The sequence below is a fragment of the Triturus cristatus genome, chromosome 1_2 (assembly GCF_964204655.1).
Source record: "Triturus cristatus chromosome 1_2, aTriCri1.1, whole genome shotgun sequence".
Taxonomy (NCBI): Eukaryota; Metazoa; Chordata; class Amphibia; order Caudata; family Salamandridae; genus Triturus; species Triturus cristatus.
In genome coordinates, this window is record NC_140580.1 from 757,736,340 (window position 1) to 757,742,294 (window position 5,955).

Here is a 5,955-nt window from a genome sequence, read left to right on the forward strand (position 1 = left end):
CATAAAAAAATTATGAGCAATACCAATAGCTCTACCTAGAATATTGCCGAGACCATTGCATTGTAAATGCTTGTTAATTTATCCAGTGTGTCACTATCTCCATGTGCATGTAACTCCTTTTTCTTTGCTTCCTGACGGTGTCTGTCTAATATCATGTCTTTCATTTCACTGTCCATGTTTTCTCTTTGTGTGTCGTCCAACAGTGTGGGTCTACTGCTTTGATGTCCAGATGCGAATATCATTGGCGGCCATTACGGATCCTAGGTAGGGGCCGGGGACAGGGGCGAGCGAGTGGGGGGTAGGACGCAGGAGAGGCAGGCAGGAAAAAAATAAAAATAAAAATTTACTTTCTAGCCACTTTCTCACCACGTCTCTCCTCCGTAGTCCTTCCTTGCCAACCCGAACAACAGGAAGCACACCCAGGCTCCCAGTCAGCCAATCACTATGCTGCCTTACCAGCATTGTGATTGGTTTGAGCTCCATGTTTCAGCGCTCAGATGCTGACCGGGAGCCTGGGCATGTTTTCCGTGCAGGCTTTAATGCAGTCTGCATGGAGATCATGTGAAGTGTACAAGACTGTTTTGGGCAGCCCGAGAGGGCTAGCCAAGCAGTCAATGGGTACTTAGGAGGGTGCTACTACACCTCCCCTGCCCCCACCCCTCACGCAAAGCTGCAGAAGTAGGAGAAAATAAAATGATAACGAGAGTTATTATCATTGTATTATCTCTTTATTTCACTGCTAAACAAGCATTTGCAATGCAATAGGTCTCGCATTTACGCGAGTTTGAGCTATTGACATTGTAAATGACTATGCCTTTTATTTAGGTTTTGAAAACAAAAATAAAAGCCATTATCATTTGCAATGTCAATAGCTCAAACTCGCGTAAATGCGAGACCTATTGCATTGCAAATGCTTGTTTACTATTTTTAGTAGAAGGTTTTAAACGTATGTAGGACTTTGTGTTGGGATTGTTTTGGGTCTGGGTAGGGAGAATTTGAAACATTGAAATTGTATAATCTACACATAGTAGTGGCGGAAGGACACAGCTGTGCATTGTTGTTTAGGTTACTAAAATTGTCGTTTTTTCTCTTTTTTTTTTAATAAGAAATAGAAATGTGTGTAATATTTCCATACGAATATATTTCTTCGAAATAGTTTTGTTGAATCTGAAAAGCGGGGCTGGTTGGGGCTGCTGTTAGGAATGTTCCCCAGTGAGTGGGCTGTGGCCTGGTCGGTATTTCCTGTTGTTCACCTTTCTTTTGTGGTGGGGGGGAAGTGTTGTTATGGCACTCGCCAAGCTCAAGCATTTTATTGAGGGGGGGGAACCTCTCCTCTCTTTAGATGTAGCCCCGTCCCGCTGTGTTGTGCAAGCCGCGCACTTTGCAATTCTGCCTGCTTCGCTTGCTGCGGACCCTCTGTGTGCTCTTGTGCAACCAGTTGCGCTTTATTGTTTTACTGAACTTACAGGGGTCGCTGGCGCTGGATGCCCACGTCACTCCTTTCAACATTTCTGAGAGTAGTGAGTACCCGAGGCCGGCTGGGGGTGGGGATATGTGTGGGGTGGTGGTGAGGGGGGGGGCGAGCTGACTGGGAAGAGAGGAAGCAGCAGGCGAGCAAGGGTAGTGGGGTACGGTGGGCAGCCCAGTGCCCCTCGACCTTCAGATTGGAACTGTGTGCCCGACATGAGGGGGTTACTCGACCTACCATGCCCTGTAAAGGGGGAGGGAGTGGACTGGCGGTACTGCCCTCATTGACGAACCTTCTCTGGCTCACGAGGCCCCGAGACCCTTTGCATCCACTGAGACCCCTCAGTCCTACTGCCAGAGCTCCCTCTCAGACCCCCCCCCCCACAGACCACCGGGGTCCGCCCCCCTCCCGCTCCAAGGGAAGCTCAGAGCATGGCCGCAGTTTGTGGTGAAGCAGCATATAACATCACAGGTGATGTGAGGGGTGGGCAGGCTGATTCCAGGTGCGAGGGGATAGGTAGGCAGGCTGGCTCCATGTGCGTGGGGATGGGTGGTATGCTGGTTCGAGATGCGAGTGGGTGGTAGGCAGGCTTCCTTAGTGGGGTGGACAGATTGTGATGGGCAGGCTCCCTCTAGCTGTGAGCAGGTAACAACAAGGTTTGTTGTGAGGGGGAGTTGGACTGACTGTGTTCCTGTAGGAAGGGTGGGCAGGCCGGCTTCCATCTGTTGTGTTGAAAGCTCTGGTAGAGACCCCTCCCGGTGGTCAAGTAGCGCTTTGACCTCACGGAGATCCCAGCATCCTCACCCGCCTGCCCCAGAATGCAAACCCCCACCCTGTGAAGGAACTCACTTGGTTCGTGTCGGAAGAGACCCTCCTGAGATTCCAGCCTCTGCTATGGGGGGTGGTGTGTGTGTGTGGGAGGGGGCGCGCGCAGGACTCTCTAAGAGAGGTCGCAAGACGGTTAAACAAGAGGCGACGCTAGGACCGAAAGGCTCTGCGCATGCTCACATCGCACAAGCGCTCGCCATGACGTATTTGCTCGGCTTCTGCCAAAAGGTTTCTTGTCTTTATGGGGCCATGTGTTTAGCCCCATAAAGATAAGAAACCTTTTGCGACGAACGCAAAGCAGGCAAGGCCGTCCAAATGGGACGGCTCAGAAAGCCAAGCAAATACGTCACCGACACCTCTTTTCCAATGGCTGGCCACCGTTTAGCATAAACGGTGACGCCAGCCAATGGAAAAGAGGGGTGGGGCTTAATGCCCCTTACAGAAAATACGCGCTAGGCGAGACCTAAAAACAGTGGGGCGACGCTCCTCCTCCTTAGCGGAGGAGCCGCCACATTAATTAGAGTACTAGTAGGTGTGTTGTCTGAAGACTGCATTGCATCAGTGAGAAGAGAGTCAAGAAACTTGACGAATGGAATCTACCTGTAGCAGGGGAAGTCGAGGTGGCAGCCTGGTCCCTGCTGTGTGTAGGCCGCCTTCCCTTGTGTCCCCGAAATAACCACACATTTACACTAGAGTGCTGGTACGGGCAGAAGACCACTTGTGGTCCACGATCCTTTATTTTATAGCCTCTGGCCACGCCTGGCCACGGGATGTCAAAGGTGTACATTCGGGTGATGGGTTACCATGGGAGGGTCTTGTGTAGCTCACTACACTACCTTCTTGGAAGTGACGCCCAGGATACCTGCCAGCCATATAATTGGCTGCTTTAAAGGGAATGATGTTGGGGTACTTCGTTGCTGCATCCTACCCTTCTCTCCTATCTGGATTCTTCGTCCTGCTGGGAGGCTCTTCTATCAGAAGGGGCTCACAAAGGATTCTCGGTGATGGAAAACAGTTGCAGGATGAGAGACTATACTGCCTTCCAGGGAGAAATAGTGGCCTTCATGCACTTTTGTCCTTAGCTCTTTTGTCTCTCGGGTTCACCAAGGACAATCAGCCTTCATTTGGCGCATAAAAGGGCCTCACGATAGTCCTGCTTTTGAAAAACAGGTAGTGACAGGGGTGCATGGAGAGGCAGACCACCTTCAGACGCCATCAGGACACAATTCAAGCTCAGGAGAATGGTGGCGGGGTCATTCTAAGTCTTGTCGAGGGAGCATAATGCGTAGTGAAACGTCCCTTGTAGCAGTCATCTAATGCATGCTGTGACACAATACATTTTACTATTTAACCAGAAGGCTTCAAACAAAGGGAGAACCCTGAACCCAGTTATTAAAGAATTTTGATGAAGCAGAAATGGGAAAAGATTTTTACTTTTCAGTGGATGGTGCCTTTAACCCTTTTCCTGGACTTGCAAGACTGGGGGCATATGAACTTGTGTCCAAAGGAATTTGCTCTGTTAAACTATGGGACTTACAACATAGGGGCTAGAACTTCACCAGTGCTAATTTGCAAACGGTGCCTTGGATGCCCCCAGAGATGAGCTATGAAAACTTGAAAAGGCTGCACAAAGCAAGGGCAAAGTCTTGTGAAAGTCTTTAGTGGACTTTGAAGACGGTAGCCATGTCACCCCAGGCCATATGACAATGATGGACAATGGGAAATCTTAGGGTAGACTTTAATTCAGGAAACCTTTTTCACAATGTTTCATGCACCTCAAAGTGGTCGTCAAGTGACCGCGATGCTCAGTAGGCAGCAGGAGTGACTGCTGGTAGTGTGAAGTGGTGTGGTAGGGGGAGGGGGGCACAAAAAAAGGAGAAATACAAAATAAATAGAACTGCACTTACCGACGGATGGCGCCGTCCTCATGATCCTCTCGTCCATGCCAGGAACCTGGTGCACACTGCGCAGGCTCCCAGCTCCCAATCCCAGCACTGCTCACATGCTGGGAATGCCAGCATGTGAGCAGCGCTGGGATTGGCCTGAGCACCTCGGTTGGGTGTTCAGACTTGGACTGGGAGCCTGTGTTGGTTTCTCCACCCAGCTGTACAACACAGCTAAGTGGAGAATGGCTAAGTGCGCATGATGGTTTGGTCGGCCCCCTAGGGCCGTCCAAATCATCATGCGCATTTAGCAGTGCCCACCACTCCCCCCTCCTCCCTGGTGCTGCAGCTGCAGCATCACTGTAGCTGTCCCGGCCCCTCCCTCAGCTCGGCTGGCAGGACGCAAAATAAAACGATAATATAAACATTTTATTATCATTCTATTTGTCCTTGCCTCTGCTGGCTTTCAGCAGAGGGGCGATGCTCCTCCGCCATAACGGAGGTGCCGCCACTGGACTAGGCAGCACTCAACCAGATTGTGGGAGAAGGAAAGGATGAGGCTGAAGCACGGACAGGAGTATGAATGTCAACTTGTGGTTGTAGCCACTGCCCCTGACTATCCGTTGGTGCAGCATTCCCCCCTTTAATCTCACAGGTCTTAAAACCAGTAGCAGGAATAGACATTAAACATGACAGGAAGAACCCTGTTTGTTTTCTGCAATTTCCATTCCATGTCCTTCTACAGCCCCTCAGAGGGTGTGTGGTGTCCTAGTTGGAGAGTCAACCCACATCCATGGATAGTGAGAGATGGGGGGAGGAGGACAGAGGCATCACTGCCCTGGATGCTTGTGGGTACCAACTCAAGCTTAGGTAGCATGGAGGGAGACATGGAAGGGTTCTGAACATGGGACACTGTTGGAGTGTGTTTCAGAGTGCTTGACAATGTATCAGTTATGTGTGGTTGCCAAATGGAAACTGTTGGAGGGCGGCGTTAGCCTTCTTGGCTTAACGCAGTGCTCTGACAGTTTCCTAGTAAATATGCTATACACACAAAAGAGAGGTAGGAATATTAAATATCACACTTATTAAGTTTAAGTGGCATGTGCTAGATGCAAACAAACTGCCAGTAATAAAGCATAGTAGCAGATATACCCGAGCTAGTTTTAGATATCACATTCTGCACATTTAATTTCTTGATCCCTTTAATTTCATGTTTGTATTGTCTTCCCCTTCCTCTTGCTCCACCCCAGGCATTGGTCTGTGCAGGGGTGTCAGTTAGCAAGCCCTATGATGAAGCATGCCACAACTTGTGTGTGAGGGCAGTTTTTCTCAATTAACACATGCCACTTAAACTTAATAAGTGTGATATGTAATGCCCCTACCTCTCTTTTGTGTGTATATAGTTATTTGTGGAGGTCAGGGTAGGAATTTGTCCTCTCCCCCCTTCTTTATGTGTGTTTGACTCCTAGAAAATATTCTCCATAGTGTCAAATAGAAATAAATTCAACCTGTAGCCATAGATAAAGAACACTGAAGGCAGACAGATGCTAGAAGTATTATTTACTGACAGTTGAGAACGAGGGATACATAGAGAGATACTCTTCGAGGGTACTAGATAGTGAGTGCACCATCAGGAGTATGATGTTGATAGCTCAGTGCCCAGACAGCGTCTGATGATCGATCTCTAAAGACACCCTAAGAACGTCCTAAGAATCCTAAGACAGAACACTATAACGTCACAGAGGCAAAACAAAAGAAGAGCCATGTCTAACTAGA